Source organism: Molossus molossus, unplaced genomic scaffold (genome assembly GCF_014108415.1).
Source record: "Molossus molossus isolate mMolMol1 unplaced genomic scaffold, mMolMol1.p scaffold_m16_p_6, whole genome shotgun sequence".
Lineage (NCBI taxonomy): Eukaryota > Metazoa > Chordata > Mammalia > Chiroptera > Molossidae > Molossus > Molossus molossus.
Window position 1 is genome coordinate 96192544 of NW_023425399.1, and position 17538 is coordinate 96210081.

Here is a 17538-nt window from a genome sequence, read left to right on the forward strand (position 1 = left end):
TCTGTAAGTTGGGAGCGCAGGACTGTGAAACAATAACATCCAAGTGGCAATGACCATAGCTAGAGCGCAAATATTGGTTTCCAAATACAACTTTCTGCTAAAAGGAATCAGGGTGTTTTGGAGAAATGGCAGAACCCAGGACTGGGGCAGAGAAATTATCTATTAAGCCTGTAACATCTTGTGCCAGAAAACAGGGAGTGCTCAAAGAATGATGGGGGTATATCAAAAGGACACAGGATCTGGGGGCTCCCCACTGTCCAAATCTAGGACAATTTGAGCATCAAGATAAAAAATGATGGTAACATATTATAATCCATTAAATAAAATATGAATCCTACTAAGGGGGGGAGCGCTTCCTTACAGTAGAATGCCAACTTAATTATATAGATGGAATTTTTAAATCTCTATACAAAGACTTGTACACAAATGTAATAGCCAAGAAATGTCCATCAACAAGCCAATGGATGAACAAATTATGATATGCTCATAAAGTAATATTATTTGGTAATAAAAAAAAAGAACAAACTATCGCCCTGGCTGGTTTGGCTAAGCAGTTAGAGCGTCGGCCTGAGGACCAAAGAGTTGAGGCTTCAATTCCGGTCAAGGGCATGTGCCTCCTTTGTGGTTCAGTCCTGGCCCTGGTCGGGGTTATGCTGGAGGCAGCCAATCGATGTGTCTCTCTCACATCAATGTCTCTTTCTCTCTCTCTCTCTCTCTCTCTCTCTCTCTCTCTCTCTCTCCCTCCCTCCCTCCCTCCCTCCCTCCCTCCCTCCCTCCTTCCCTCTTACTCTGTCTGAAAGTATGAAAAAATATCCTCGGGTGAGGATTAAAAAAAAAAAAAAAGGACAATTAATACACACAACAACATGGATAAATCTCAAAAGAATTATGATACATGAAAGAAGCTAGGCAAAAAAGAATAAATACTTGCTGTGCCTCAATTACATAAATTCTAGAAAATGCAGCTAATCTATTGTGACAGAAAGCACATTACTGGTTGCCTAGGGAGAGGCTGGTGAGAGAGGAGGGATTTCTAAGGGGCAGGAGGAAACTTTGGGAGTGATGGATATGTTCACCACCTTAACTGTGGTGATGGTTTCGTGGGTGGTATACACATGTTGAAACCTATTAAACTATATACTTTAAACATAGGCAGTTTATTATGTGTCAATTATTCTTCAATAAAGTTGTTTAAAACTTTTAATCACCATTTAGCAACCATCCTAATAATAATTAACTCAGGCAAGAATCAATAGATGTCAAAACTAGTAAATGAAGGTTTGAGGAAAGCGATATGTTTACATAGTTTCAAAGTATCTTCCAGTAGCCCTGGCCAGTTTTGCTCAGTGGTTAGAGTGCCAGCCTGCAGTCCTGAGAGACCAGGGTTTAGTTCCCGCTAAAGGCATGTACCTCGGTTGCAGTTTGTCCCCGGCCCTGGCTGGGTCGATGTGTCCCTTTCACATCAATGTCTCTCTCTCTCTCTCTCCCCCCCGCCCCCCCCCTCTATCTGAACAAAAAATAAAAATGTCCTCGGATGAGGATAAAAAAATGAATAAAAATAAATAAATAAATAAATAAATAAATAAATAGTTTTTGTTTTGTTTTTTTAAGTATCTTCCAGTAAACTACTTATTAATTACAAAGAGGGAAGCATTAATTTTATAGTGAAAACACCTAGCCGCACCACTGTGGCTAACACCTAAAAGTGTTAGAAAAGTACTAACTGCTAAGTGTTTTCTAACACCTAACACTGTGGTCTAAAGTGAAAAATGGCCCCCTAAGCATGCCCTCAACCTGTTTCCCAGGACCTGTGAATATGTTTCCCTACCTGACAAATATAATTTTACAGATGGGATTAAATTAAGGTCTTGAGATGGGGAGATTATCCTGGTTTATTCAGGTAAAACCAGTGTGATCTCGGGGTTCCTTATGAGGAGACAGGAGAGTCAGAGTAGGAAATGTGACAGGTACAGGGGTGAGACACACAGAGAGAGAGACAGAGAGGGAGGGAGGAAAAGAGAGAGAGAGAGAAAGAGTTGAAGATGCTAACTGGCTGGCTTAAAGACAGAGGAAGGGGCCACAAGCTAATGAAAGGCAGAAATCTCTAGACTTTAGAAGTTGGAAAAGGCAAGAAAAGAGAGTCTCCTCTAAAGCCCCCAGAAGGAACCAAGCCTGCTGACAAGTTGACTGTAGCCAAGTGAGACTTGAGACCTCCAGAAGTGTAAAATAATAAATTTGTGTTGTTTAAAGCCACTAAACTTGTGGTCACTGGTCATAGCAGCAACAGGAAACTAACACAACCACCTTAACCAAAGGATCGAAGTTACCACTAGAAACAGGACAAATAAACATATGTTGCCCTCTGATAATTGAGAAAAACACAGTCTTACTTCTGTGAAATTCCTGCCAAAATGCATAGCCTGAAAATAATCATAAGGAAACAGGCAAACTCAAATTAAAGATATTCTACAAAATAACTGTCCTGTATTCTTCAAAACCATCAGAGTCATAAATACAAAGAATGACTGAAGAACTCTTTCAAATTAAAGGAAACTGAAGAGCCAGGCCAATATGGCTCAGTGGATGAGTGTCATCCCATGCACTGAGAAGTTGCTGGTTCGATTCCTGGGCAGGGCACATGCCTGGATTGCAGGCTCCGTCCACTGTACAGGGCGTGTAGAGACAGCTGATCAATGTTTCTCTTTCACTGATGTTTCTATTTATCTCTCCCTCTCTCCCTTCCTCTCTTTCTAAAAATCAATGAAAAGCTTCTTTCCTAAGGAGACACCAAATGGCGGATGACACCGGTGCTGCGGGAGGGCCCGGAGGCCCCGGGGGCCCTGGAATGGGAGGCCGCGGAGGCTTCCCTGGAGGATTTGGCAGTGGCATTGGGGGCCGGGTCGGGCGCGGAGCTCGCTGAGGCAAGGCGGAGGACAAGGAGTGGATCCCCGTCACCAAGCTGGGCCGCCTGGTCAAGGACATGAAGATCAAGTCCCTGGAGGAGATCTATCTTTTCTCCTTGCCAACCAAGGAATCCGAGATCACTGACTTGTTCTTGGGGGCATCCCTCAAGGATGGGGTTTTGAAGATTATGCCTGTACAAAAGCAGACACGTTCTGGCCAGAGGACCCGGTTCAAGGCATTTGTCGCCATTGGGGACTACAATGGACGTGTAGGTCTGGGTGTTAAGTGCTCAAAGGAAGTAGCCACTGTCATCCGTGGGGCCATCATCCTAGCCAAGCTCTCTATTGTTCCTGTGCGGCGAGGCTACCGGGCGAACAAGACTGGCAAGCCCCATACTGTCCCTTGCAAGGTGACTGGCCTCTGTGGTTCTGTACTGGTGTGCCTCATCCCCGCCCCCAGGGGCACTGGCATAGTCTCAGCCCCTGTACCCAAGAAGTTGCTTTAAAATAAATAAATAAATAAATAATAAATATCAATGAAAACATTAAAAAATTTATGAAAGGAGCCCTGGCCAGTTTGGCTCAGCGGTTAGAGGGACGGCCTGCGGTCCAGAGAGACCTGGGTTTGGTTCCCACTAAGGGCACGTACCTCGGTTGCAGTTTGTCCCCAGCCCTGGTTGGGTCGTGTGAGTAGCAACCACTCTACATGTCCCTTTCACGTCGATGTTTCTCTCTCTCTCTCTCCCTTCCACACTCTATCTGAACAAAAAATAGAAAAAAAATGTCCTCGGGTGAGAATAAAAAAAAAAAATTTTTAAATAAAATAAAAGTACCAATAAAAATTAAAAACAAATGGCCCAGCTGATGTGGCTCAATGGTTGAGCATCGACCCATGCACCAGAAGGTCGCCGGTTCAAATCTCGGTCAGGGCATTACACAGGTTGTGGGCCAAATCCCCAGTGGGGGGCATGCAGGAGGCAGCCAATCGATGTTCTCTCTCATTAATGTTTCTATCTCTCTCTCCCTTTCCCTTCCTCTCTCTAAAACCAATAAAGAAAAAAAAAATTTTTTTAATTAAAAACAAATGACACATTTTATCCACAGGTAGTTCTCTCTGCTTACAGGCCAGGCGGTAAGGAGAGACCATTTTGAGTGGGTTGGTCTTGTAACCAGCATGTGTGGGAGCGGGAGGGGTGGGGTAAGAGTTCCTTCCTGGACCTGAATTCTCATTCCCTAGCCAGGTGCAGCTTCCTCACAGAAAACATTGGCCTTGGCACAGGCGGGTGGCAGGGCCCATCCCCAGCAGGGTGATCCACGTTCCTCCAGGTTTGTTACTTTTATTCTACTGTCTGAACATGCGTACTTGTGCTTCTTTTAATAATTAATATTTTTGTTGTTGTTAATCCTCACCAGAGGATATTTTTCTATTGATTTTTTTTTAGAGTGGAAGGGAGGGAGGGAGAGAAAGAGAGAGACATTGATGTGAGAGAGACACATCAAATGGTTGCCTCCCGCACAACCCCTACTGGGGCTGGGGATCGAACCTACAACCCAGGTACGTGTCCTTCTCCGGGAATCGAACCCAAGACCCTTTGGTGCTCGGGCTGATGCTCTAACTGCTAAGTCAAACCATCCAGGGCAATAATTAATTTTGTTAAATCTTTTCATTCTTTACTTTTAAAGTTATGCATATTTTACTTCTCTTGTTCTAAAAATTCCTTAAAATCTTGAAAGTGGCCTCCCCTCATCATTTTCATTATTCCAATTTTTTTTTTATCCTCACCCAAGGACATTTTTCCATTTTTTGTTCAGATAGAGTGGGAGGGAAAGAGAGGAAGAGAGAGAGAGAGAGAGAAACATCAACATGAAAGGGACACATCGAGTGGCTGCCACCCACACAACCAACCAGGGCCAGGGACAAACTGCAACCGAGGTACATGCCCTTAGCGGGAACCGAACCCGGATCTCCCTAGACTGCAGGCCTACGCTCCAACCGCTGAGCCAAATCGGCCAGGGCATTATCTCAATTTTTAAAATTAATTTAACTGCAATAAAATCTACAATTTTGACATGCTAATGTATCACTGCCAATTCCACTTCCTTAACACAAATGTAACCAATTTTATCATCTGGGACACAAACTGGGATTGGGCTGCCCAGACTATTATCCCCATTGCACAACAGGAAGCTCAAGCCCAGTGTGGTTAGCCGTGTGGCTTTGGGCAAGTCACTCACATAGTCTGAGGTGCAGTGGAATGCAGACTCCAAGTGACAAGTAGCCAGGGCCAGGAGGGCTACGACTGCCCTTGGCTGGTGACCTCTCCCTCCCCTCCCCCCGTCCTCTCCTGATCCCTCACAGCCTGAATAGCTGCAGTCTTGTACACTCAGTCTCTCTGGGGCCCTTTGGTCTTTCCAGGCTTCCAGCTTTCGTATCTGAAACCCTTCCCACAGGACTTTGGCCCTGGGCTTGTAGCTGGCTGAACCCTGTGGCCCTGGCACCTTTCAGTTTTGTTTCTGCAGGAGGCACATGTGACTCACAGGCATATTCCGAGACCTGCAGCACACCTGAGAGGTTCACAAGGGTCCTTTAGCAGACTCCCCACCCACGCGGCCCAGGAAAGGACAGTGCCAGCTTCGGTCAGCCAGGGAGAGGCCTGCCGGCCAAGGCAGTGGCCCTGGGCCATGGCTAGTCGGAATCAAGGCCAACCACTCTTATGAACAGGAATTATGTGGGAACCTTGATTAAATAGGTTGGTGGTAACACAAGACAGGGAGGTGAGGAAGCCTAAGCTGGGGACAGACAGCCCATAGGACTGGTCAACTGTCCAAATCTGGCCATCCACAGAAGTGCTGACCAAGGCCTGGAGTAAATCCTTTTCATTCTGGAGAGCTTAGGTCTTTTGGACCCCTAGTTCAGAACCTGAATCTCTGGGGATGAAGAAAACTTGGAGTCTACATTTGACAAGGGATATACCCTCAGGACAGATTCCAACAGGCTGGGCGACCTCAGCCTAGAGCAGTGAAGGAACTCAGATGTCGGTGTTTTTAGGGTTTTCAGACATCTGTGGCCCCTTGTGAACCTGTCACTTCCAGCAGCTGTTCTTTAAATAGAAAATGTAGTCTTCCAATAGGCATAGGGCTGCAGCACTGCGGGCAAGAGAGGAAAGACTGTGACAACCGTCTTCTTGGCATGTCACCTTGCATCCATCACTTTGAAAAACTAAGCCCAGAAGTTAACCAGGATCCCACCCCACAGAGAGAAGCCGAACTATAAACTATTTCCACTCAAGCAAGACCTTCCGTTAGGGATGGGGTCTTGGTCGCCCTTCCCTAAGCAGCTTATTCAAGTATTCATTCCAGCCCCATACCATGCCACATCCTCCCTCGAGGAGCTTGAGAAACAGATTTCCCCGTCTTATATGCCCAGTGCGCTCTTAGCACTTTGTAGGGACTGGTCCCCCGCAGCACCCACCCAGCTGGGCCTGCCCCAGAATCTTGCCCTGCTACCCACTCCTTTCAGTTCTCAGTTACTGTCACTCATGTGTGTTTGCCCCTCAACAAGAGCGTTGGTCCCCTGAGGGCAGGGGCCAATCTTCTCCCAACTAGAGGGCCACACAGATTTCTGGCTCCACAAATGTCAGAACACCTAAGGGCCTGGTCACAAAGACAATTAAATATTGAGTAACATTGCGATCATAGAAAAGGACAAAAAAACAAAAAATTATTTCAATGTTCATCAAGCTTTCAGCACAGGGCGCAGTTTTGAACCTCGATGTGTAATAGATGAAATCACAAAAGATGAGCCCAACAAACTTGACTGTATAAAGCGTTGTCAAAGTATATATACGTGTTTAAGTATAATTACCATTTTACAGATGAGAACACTAAGCTTAGGAAGATTGAGTGATTTGAACAAGGGCGCACCCCTCAGCTTGAAAGAGCAGAGCCAAGATTCTAGCCCAGGTGTGTCCAACACAAAAGACTGTGTGCCTAAAGGCTCCCCTTCACCGCTGCACTGTGTTTACTGGACGCCAAGACGTGTGAATGCCACATAAAACTGTATCCACACATGCATATGCAAGGACAGATATTCAAATGTTGGTAGTCCATGAAAATGAAAACCTTTATCATTTTTAAAAGCTTACATAGGTATATAAAGCATGAGAATGGGAACAAAACCATTTGTAAAAGAGGAAATACGACAAGAAAATAAAAACATGTCCATTCGCCCTGGTGATTAAAAACACAAACGAAAGAAAAGGGCTGCTGCCGTGAGTGGCACACGTAGGGCAGCTTGATTGCTCTGTGTGCTGAATCGACACTGAGAGATTTAGGGCCCTGGCCAGTTGGTTGGGCATCATCCTGTGCACCAAAAGGTTGCCGGTTTGATTCCTGGTCAGGGCACATGCCTGGATTACAGGCTCGATCCCCAGTAAGGGGCATGTAGGAGGCAGCTGATCGATGTTTCAGTCTCACATTGATGTTTCTCTCTCTCTTCCTCTCCTTTCCTCTCTCTCTGAAAAATCAATTTTAAAAAAGGTAAAAAAAAAAATTTTTTTTAAGATTTAAAAAGCATAATTTTTTGGTACCTGGGCATCTGGTGATTGTTGGTCCTGGTGCCCATGAAAAAAATAACAAAAAACAACCACAAATGAAAGTTTAATAAGCCACTCACTTTTGCTGATTTCGTGAGAAGGAAAAAACCACAATGGCCATGACTATTGTTGTGAAACTGGTATGTTCAGATATTATTAGGGACACTGAGAGTACATCTTCCCCATAAGAAATCAGTTTGGTTTAAATATCAAAAGTTTTTAAATGTTCTACTGTTAATGAACAGTACTCTCAGTCATTCGACTGATACTACTGTGAATCTGTTATGTGCCAAGCATTGAAGCAGGTCCTACTGGAGTAACCAGACAGCAGTGTGGATCTTGACACCAAGGATGGCCATCCAGCCCTGGAATGAGCTGTTGGGGACTTTGTGTACATGAGAGAGAAATAAGCATTGTTCTTGTCTAGGCCACTGTTGTTTGGGTTTCTGTTGCTCATGGCCAAGCCTAATTCTATCTATATAGATTGTAAATGAGCTTTCACGAGCTGGTGACTAGTTTCTTCACAGAGTAGGAGGCAAGATCATCAAAACAGAATGAGAATGTGGGAAGGAAGTGGAGAGCCAAGGAGAGTGGAAAAGGTATGTCATGGAAAGAGAGTGTGATCTTGTTAGAGAAATATTGTAAAACGGCTGGGCAGTGACAAGTTCTTTCACAGGTTTCCAGAAATAGTTACTTAAAGAATTTTGCCCTGGCTGGTTTGGCTCAGCAGTTAGAGCGTTGGCCCACGGACCAATGAGTTGAGGGTTTGATTCCAGTCAAGGGCACGTACCTCAGTTGTGGTTCATCCCCGGCCCTGGTTGGGGTCGTGCGGGAGGCAACCAGTTGATGTGTCTCTCTCACATCGATGTTTCTCTCTATCTCCTTCTCTCCCTCCCACTCTATCTGAACAAAAATGGAAAAATATCCTCAGGTGAGGATTAAAAAAAGAAAATGCTTAAAAGAATCCAATTTTTTGCCCTGGCCGGTTTGGCTCAGCGGTTAGAGCGTCGGCCTATGGTCCAGAGAGACCCGGGTTCAGTTCCCACTAAGGGCACGTACCTCGGTTGCAGTTTGTCCCCGGCCCTGGTTGGTCATGTGGGTGGCAGCCACTCGATGTGTCCCTTTCACGCTGATGTTTCTCTCTCTCTTCCTCTCTCTCCCTCCCATTCTATCTGAACAAAAAATGGAAAAGTGTCCTCGGGTGAGGATAAAAAAAAAAAAAAAGAATCCAATTTTTAAATACCCTAAATAAATGAAGTTATGCATCACAACATTATTTATTGTAAAATAAATTCAGAAATTACATAAATGCCAAACAGCAAGAGAATAGTAATATCACATCATATTTTTAAAATAATTGTTAGGAAAAGTGAATAGCAAGAGATAAAATAAACTTATGGTATTTTATTATCATACTTATATTTATTATACTGAAACAGTAGAATATAAAATGATACATACACTATCATTACAATCAGGCTTGGAGGGAAAAATTGGGGGAAGTACCAAAGTACTAGAAATAGATTTGAGATTTCCTCAGTTTTATTGTGTTAATATTAAAAGCTATTATTTTTATAATAGCATGTGCGATTAATCTCCTTGAGTAGGTAATAATCTCTAAAAGGGGAAATGTGTGTGCCTCTGTGTGTGACCCTAGCAACTACCACAGGGCTGGTACTCGACTTCACAGACAGTTGAGTTGAATTGCCTGAGATTCCACCTTGACTGGGGAAGAACATTTTTCTTTTCAACCAGTTGTGGTGTTTCCTCTGTTGGTCACAGGATCTCTCACCAGATGGTGAGCACAAAGTGTGTGGGTTTTGCTCTTTACCAGAGTGGTGTGCCCCTCATGTCCCTTCCATAGGTATGGAACCTTGATGATATCATTTTCCCACATACAAGTTGACCAGCCAGGATGTCATAAGGGGCTGGGTTCTTTAAAAGTGTAGAATGACACTTCAGAGTAAAGGAAGTGCAAGGACAGAGTGTTTACTGGAAGGAGTGACCTCCAGTCACTGCCACATATGGGCCTCACTGTTCCTTCATTTGTTCACTTTGGTATTTGTTGAGTGTCTGCTCCATGACAGGCACTGTGCTGAGTGCAAGAGATTCAGCACTGCACCGGTCATGAAGTCTGATGGGAGGGAGGTAGAGAGGTAATTACAGTACCATGGATTGTCTTATGGGCACAGGATGCTATGGGAACAGGCAGCAGGGGCAAGCTAATTGGTTAGTTGGAAACAGTAATTCACTATTTGGTAATTGACTTACGAGTGCTGCAGTTGAGTAAGTGAGTTGGGAGGTGGTGATGGTAAGTGCAGAGAGGCAGGCTAGACTGGGCCAGGCAGAGCCTGGTAGGCTATGGTCAGACTTTCAGGCTCCACGGGAGGCCACTGGAGGAATTTAAGCAGGGGGAGTGATATTTTTATCATTGATTTATGTTTTTAAGAGCTCTTTAGATGACATGGGATCTAAAACATGGAAAACAGTGCTCCAACTCAAGACAGCACTAAAGGAAAGTGCAGGATGACAGCTGTGCAGCAGGCCCAGAAAATAGCCAGTGAAGATTGGGATGGGGCAGAGGGCTCCAAGAAGGGGTACCCAAAGGAGGATGGGGGTGGGGAGAGTTTTTTAAATACCTGGTATGCTGGACCATTAAAAAAAATTACAAAGCATCTCTGATAAAGGTGAATAATTTGCAGAAATAGAAAAACCCGTCCTAAAATTCACATGGAATATTAAGGGACCCTAAAGAGCCAAATAACTTTGAAAATGAAGAACAAAACTAGAGGATTCACACTACCTGATATCAAAACTTGCAAAGCCACAGCAATCGAAACAGTGCGGTCCGGGCACAAAGACAGATGTTCAAACCAATGGAATAGAGAGCCCAGAAATAAATCCTCACATGATGTTTGACAAGGGTGCTGTGGAGGAGAAGAGACTGTGGCCGCTGTCTGTCCTGCAAGCTGAACTCGAGCCAGAATGGAGATTGCTTTCTACAAAAGTGTGAGACTGTGTGATCGTAATCGCTGTTCATTCTGATGTAAATCAGCACGTCTCCCTTGCTGCCTGCTACATGCTAGTTCCTGGAACAGGTTGTTGTCCTGACTGATCAACCATGAAAAGTATTTTCCCATACCTGATAGCATTCACATACTGCTACCTGTGACTATCCCCCACCTCCCAGCTCCTTACCCTACAAATTCTTTGGCACCTGCTAAGCACTGGAGAATATCCACTTCATCTTGCAGCCAACCTCGACGTGCCTCGTATGTAAGTTTCCCTTAATAAACTCTATTGGTTGCTGGGCTGGAGTGGCCTGCTTCTCTCTTCCATCTCATTCTGCCCTCCACTTACGGAGGGAGATTTTTAGTCTGAGGGATTTTCCCTGAATGTCTGTATACGAACAGTGCCAAGGCCATTCAAGGGGGAAAGAAGAGTCTTTTCAACCAACAGTGCTGGGAAAATTGGGTATCTACATGCAAAGGACTGAAGTTGGACCCTTACCTAATACCATATACAAAAATTAACTTAAGCCCTGGCCAGTTTGGCTCAGCAGTTAGAGCGGTGGCCTGCAGACCAATGAGTTGTGGGTTCGATTCAGGTCAAGGGCATGTATCTCAGTTGCCATTCGTCCCCAGCCCTGGCCAGGTCGTGCAGGAGGCAACCAGTTGATGTGGCTCTATCACATCGATGTTTCTCTCTGTTCTCTCTCTCTCTCCCACCCTCCCACTCTATCTGATGATAAATAGAAAAATATCCTCAGGTGAGGAATAAAAAAAAATTAACTCAAGCCTGGCTGGTTTGGCTCAACGATTAGAGTGCTGGTCCGTGGACCAATGAGTCTCGGGTTTAATTCTGGTCAAGGGCACGTACCTCAGTTGCAGTTTGTCCCCGGCCCTGGTTGGGTCATGCAGGAGGCAACCAGTCAGTGTGGCTCTATCACATTGATGTTTCTCTGTGTTTCTCTCCCTCCCTCCCTCACTCCCTTCCACTCTATCTGAAAATCAATGAAAAAATATCCTCAGATAAGAATTGGGAAGAAAAAAAAATGGATCAAAGACCTAAATGTAAGACCTAAAACAACAAAACTTTTAGAAGAAAAACATAGGGCAAAAAGTTCACAAATTGTATTTGGCAATGATTTCTTGGCTATAACACCAAAGGCACAGGTAACAAAAGTAATAAAAACAGCGATGTCATTGAGATACATGGAACTTTTAGTATCATTCTTGGAGATTTATAAAAGCATTTGAAACTGGAATCTACCCGCATAAGCAAACAGTGATAGGTTTCAAAAATGAACAGTCCTCTGTGAAAAAAAAAAAATTTAAGATGATTGCAGCTTAAAAAAAGAATAGCAGATAAATATAGCATTTAAATATCTAAGAATACTCTTGTTTTACTTTCACAAATATTTAGTCGTGATAATTTCTAAAACAAATTTAAACAAACAAACAAAGTCTTCAATTGGCTTCTAACCTACTAATGCATTCAAACATGACCTGGTCAATGCTAAAGCAATGGCCATATCTGGGAGAGGGTGTTTGTTGTTTTGTTTTTTGCTGGCCATGTTTTATTTGTCCTTTTGCTTCAAACAGAATAACCAAAGATACAGACAGTATTCAATACAATAAAATGGATGAAACAAATTCTAGGAGACTGTGATGCCACATGTCACATTTAACCTAATTTTATTCGTGCTTGCCTTGAGATGGGGAACAGATCACTCAGTGAAAACATACAGTAAAAACAAACCATGTCTTATCATGTACAGCTTTTGAACTATAATAATAATGTGTCTTAATTACTTCCATGCACATTTGTCTAACATTACAGTTTTTTTGTGTTTTTGTTTTCTTTAATAAACACAATTAAGACTTCTAGGAGCGCCTGGCCGATGTGGCTCAATGATTGAGTGTTGACCCAGGCACCAAGAGGTTGCCAGTTAGATTCCCAGCACATGCCCAGGTTGTGGGCCTGATCCCCAGTGGGGAGCATGCAGGAGGCGGCCAATCAATGTTCTCTCTCATCAATGTTTCTATCTCTCTCTCCCTCTCATATCCTCTCTCTCTAAAACCAATAAAGAAAAAAATTATTTTTAAAGACTTCTAGGAGCATTTTATAATAAAGTAATTTCTAATTTTTCTTTGTAGATGTATCATGCACCTCCAAAATACAAATTTCTATACACCATGAGCACTTTACAAAAAATTAATACTTTTTTTTCCCTTTATTGATTTTAGAGAGAGAGGAATTGAAAGGGAGAGAGAGAAACATCAATGAGAGAGAACATTGATTGGCTGCCTCCTGCACGCCCCCCACTGGGGATCAGGCCCACAATCTGGGCATGTGCCCTGACCAGGAATCAAACTGGCAACCTCTTGGTGCATGGGTTGACACTCAACCACTGAGCCATACCAGCCGGACAAAAAATGAATACTTAAGTAAAATTACAGACAGCAACGGCCATATTTGAACAGAGAGCTCAGAGGCTTTATGCTTGTGCCCAAAGATAAATAATGATGAATGTTAGGGGTCTTCCCACTGAGGTTTAAAACTGCCCTGTGCTGTCCTTGCACATACAAACAGTGTGAAATGTTTAAGACAGGAGCACTGGACCCAACTGGAGAAAAGCTTTCCTCTTCTCAGGAAAAACAAAGCTCTATCAGATGTGTGGAAATCTCCTACTTGACCCTTTATCTAAATTTGAGCTCCAAACGCACAAGGAAGATAAAGCAAAATCCAAGAAGCAGATTTAGAAGCCAACTAGCCAGCAGTCTACTGTGTCTTTGGGAAACCTGATTTTCCTACCTCCCTGCCACACAGGCTGCTGGGAAACGAGCCCATGACTGCGGCAGGTTAGGAAGCCTTGCTGGAGGCTGGAAGGCTCGTGGCAGCCCCTGAAATCTCTGCTGCCTGACTTCATGTGTTTCTGCAGTCCTCATGGATTTTCATAATATGTAAGGGCTTTTCATTCCTGGCGACAGACAATATCTTAACTTAAAGCATCCTCATTTACTTAGTTGAAAAATTTTAATAGTTTGATATTTTTTTAAATTACAATGGCATTCTACGAAGCTAACCAATAGCTTCTCTTATTTAAAGCTCCTTTTTAAAAAATATTTATTGTTAAAAGTATTACAAATGTTCCCCTTTTATTCCCCCTTTGAAAGCTCCTTTTTTAAAACATTTTTTTTATTATTGATTTTAGAGAGAGAGGAAGGGGGGGGGGCAGACAGAGAGACAGAGACAGACATCAATGTGACAGAGAAATATCAACCGGCTGCCTCCAGCATGTGCCCTGACAGGGGATCGAACCCACAACCTAGGTATGAGCCCTGTCTGACTATTGGAACCACCACCGTCTGGTGTATAAGATGACGCTCCAACCAACTGAGCCACACTGGCCAGCGCTACACTACTTAGTTTTTAAATAAACAATCTTTACATGCTGTGAAAACATAAATAATGATTACATTGTTTTTCATTATAAGCTTTTTGGAAATACTTGGATTTTTAAAGCACATGCTTGCATTACCTGCTTGTTTAAAAAGTTTGTTAACTTTTCTCAGCCAAACCCCTCTATGCCTCTCCACTTGTTCAGATTTTGCTTTATATATCTCGATAAGAATTTTTTATTTTCCTGAAAAGATAGGTCCTATGTCTCTCTTATTAAATTTTTTAAAAGATAAAAAAGAAAAAAGAGTTTTGACAATTATTTTAAATATATATCCCACCGGATGCTCTAGAAAGAATAAACTGGAGAAGGGCAACCATCATTGACTTTACCTTTCACTGTGCCAGTAGGCCAGACAATACAAAACAGCCCTTGTGGCGTGTTTCTAGGGAACCAGTTTCCAAGAAAGAGTATTTTAAAAAATCAAAGCAACAGCCTAAACATTGTATAAAATAGCACATGGGGTCAGCATAAAGGGTCTGTGTGATAACCTTTTTTCTTTGTTTATTAAAAAAAAAAAAAATGGAGCCTCCTACACTGTACAGAAAAAGTCATGGAGGAAAGCCAGATGCAGAGCCAGCTTAAGGCTCCAGAATGACGAGATTCCAAACGGTCAAAGGTTTAGAGCAGAAGGACAGCCCTGGAGCGCCCAGCAAGTTCAGACAGCCCCACGCCCTCCGAAAGCTGTGTGCAGCTGTAGGGTGTGGGGGAAGAGTGCTGGCGCAGGGCTAGGAAGCTGGTCAGAGCCAAGAGCCTTGAGAATCAGGAAGGCTGGGTTGGCACAGGAACTAGAGGACATACAGGGACAGCCTGGACCTCAAACACAAGTGAGGAGTGTGGGACTCTCCTGGGGTATGAAGACACCTACATCTTCAGGAACAGGCCCTACAGTCCCCTGTGCACGTCCACATCTGAAGGACCCTTGTCTCTGATCATGCCAAAGACTGGTTTTTCCACTTGTGGCCCAGCCACTTCCTTGGAGCTCTGGGAAGTACAGCCACGGTCACTGCCTGTCTTATTCTGACAAGGTACCTTCCACATTAACTAAGACAACATTAACTTACACAGCCCACTTTACCACACTGCCACAAGCAAGTACACGTGAGTGGGAGAGAAACAACACACAGGCATGCGTCCTGTCAGGCAAACTCAGTTTTAAAGAACACAGAATATTCCCCTTCTCAAACAGATCCACCTAAAGGTTCCTTTGAATAAGCATTTCCATGGAGCATTTGAACGAGATTGTTTATGAAGTATGTGCTGACTCATACCTTTTCAGGAACATCTACCTATTTTGACCACAGGCCTCTCAACTTCCACAGACTGTTCCTCTCTCGGGCCTGTGATGGCTTGCTCTTTCTTGGTTGCAGCCCTAGGTCTCTGACTCTTTCTTTGCCCCTTTCTCCTCCTACCTAACCACAGGCATTCACCAGGAGTGCTTTTTTGGGGACATCTTACTTCTTCATTCTTTCTCTTCAATTGAGTGACTGTCACCCGATTCCTTTAATAGTCACCTGGGTGCTGATAATAGCTGACAATCACAAGTGCTCATTATGTACCAGGCACTGTACCAATCTCTGATTTCATCCTCTCAACAGTCCTATAGAGTAGACACTGTTATTATCCCCATTTTTATACATGGGAAACTGAGGCTTTGGGGGTGGTGGTGAAGTAACTGCCTAAGGTGCCCAACTAGTAAAGGGCAGGCCCGGGATTCGAACCTGGCCAGTCCACCCGACAGACTCTGCTAGTAACTGATAACATTTCTGTAGTTCATGCAATTCTGTACACTCTCTCACCTGGACACCCTTTCCAAGGGACTGGGGCCATCTTCACCAACCCCTCAAACCCAAAGTTTTGGCCACCATCATCAGAGAATATTCACTGACATGTTTACACTGGTTGTTTTCTTTTGTTTTTTTTTTATCCTCACCCGAGGACATTTTTCCATTTTTTTGTTCAGATAGAGCGGGAGGGAGAGAGAGGAACAGAGAGAGAGAGAGAAACGTCGATGTGAAGGGACACATCGAGTGGCTGCCACCCGCACGACCAACCAGGGCCAGGGACAAACTGCAACTGAGGTACGTGCCCTTAGCGGGAACCGAACCCGGGTCTCTCTGTACCGCAGGCCGACACTCCAACCGCTGAGCCAAACCGGCCAGGGCTACACGGGTTGTTTAAAGATGTACGTACCCTGCCGCCTGGCACCCTCCCCCATATCATCCCCTCCAAGACCTCCTGGCACAGAACTGGGGCCTGAGGGCTGAGGAGTGGGGGCTTCAGGATGCTGTTGGCCTGGGTTCTCACCAGTGTTATTCCTGTGGTTGGATATTGTTAGTATCACTTCTGCCTCCTCCTCCTCCTTTTCTCTCCACAAACCAGTTCCTCCTCCTAACTTCCTTATTTCTGGGTTCCATACTTCATTCTCCAGTTCACCGTACATGAGCCCTCCTTTCCTCTTCCCCACTGCTCACCTTCAACTGACGGCCTCTTCCTGTGGCTTTGACCTCTTCTACCCGCTTCGGCTCATCCTACCTGTCTCCTCCCTTCCCCCTCCCTATGGTCTCCACCCTGAAACAGACTCCTTCTAGCCCCGGCCCAGCTTCCTTGGCCCCTGCTGGATTCTTCCTACCCTCTTCCCCTTCCTCCTCCACACTCTCGAGGCCAGGCATTCAAGGATAAAGCCTTGCTTCCTCATGAGAAATCTACCTTCTCACCTGCCAATGTTTCCTCCATTAGAGCACCTTATACAGAGAAAGTATTTCATGAATATGTATTAAATTCAGTCAGGTGATACCCACTTATGTTTCCAAAGTTTCCTACCTTATCCAATCGCTACCCTCTTGTGAAAGTTATTGCCAGCCCCTCAGTACTCTCAACAGCCTTGCCTCCCTACCCCTGGGAGTGTGAAAGCTTCACAGGCAGCCCCTCGGGTCCCCAGCAGTTTCCCTTTTGTCCCTCTCTTCCCAATCCCTGGCTGATTGTCCCATCTGCCTGACTCCTGAGCATCCAATACAAGGCACTATAGCAAGTGTTGGGGACCCAGCTGATGGCGACACCCCTCCAGGAGCTCATGGTTGGAGTTGGAGAAGAAAGATATATTCATATGAAGGTCCAATGGTGACCCACCCACCGCAGGGTAGTTGTGAGGCTTAAATCAGTAGTGTGTGTAAAGCATTTAGAACAGGCTTTCCACAGACTCTGTGCACAGTAATATGAGCTACTATTGTTTTTATTATTTGACATAAAGCATCATAGGAATTTAAAGATGGAAGATAACCTTTGCAAACTCTCTTAGGATCTCAAATATCTTCTGAAAGTATAAGCCCAAAAAGTTCTCTCCCCTAGATCATTACCTAACCTCTAAGTCCCAACCAGACATCATTTCTGTCCCCTCCCCTAACCACTTCTGCAAGTATGCATCTGAAACAGCTGGGGGGCTGCCTTACTGTGGTCTGGGAGCCCTCTGAGGACAGAAGCTGCCGCTCTTACTCCATCACATGCCTTATCAGCCTTACAGATCCAGTGCACTCTTTGTATAGCAGCCATTGTCCATCAGCTTGTGTAAGAAGTGGCA

The 17538-nt window shown here is 44.4% G+C and overlaps 1 protein-coding gene and 2 pseudogenes across 1 annotated transcript in view; 2 read left to right on the plus strand and 1 right to left on the minus strand.

The window, feature by feature from the left end:
- Positions 1-17538, minus strand: part of PSTPIP2 (proline-serine-threonine phosphatase interacting protein 2) — a 78597-nt gene that overhangs the window by 59366 nt on the left and 1693 nt on the right. The window lies entirely within an intron of this gene.
- Positions 2787-3409, plus strand: LOC118618231 (annotated as a pseudogene).
- LOC118619479 lies at positions 7159-7527 on the plus strand (annotated as a pseudogene).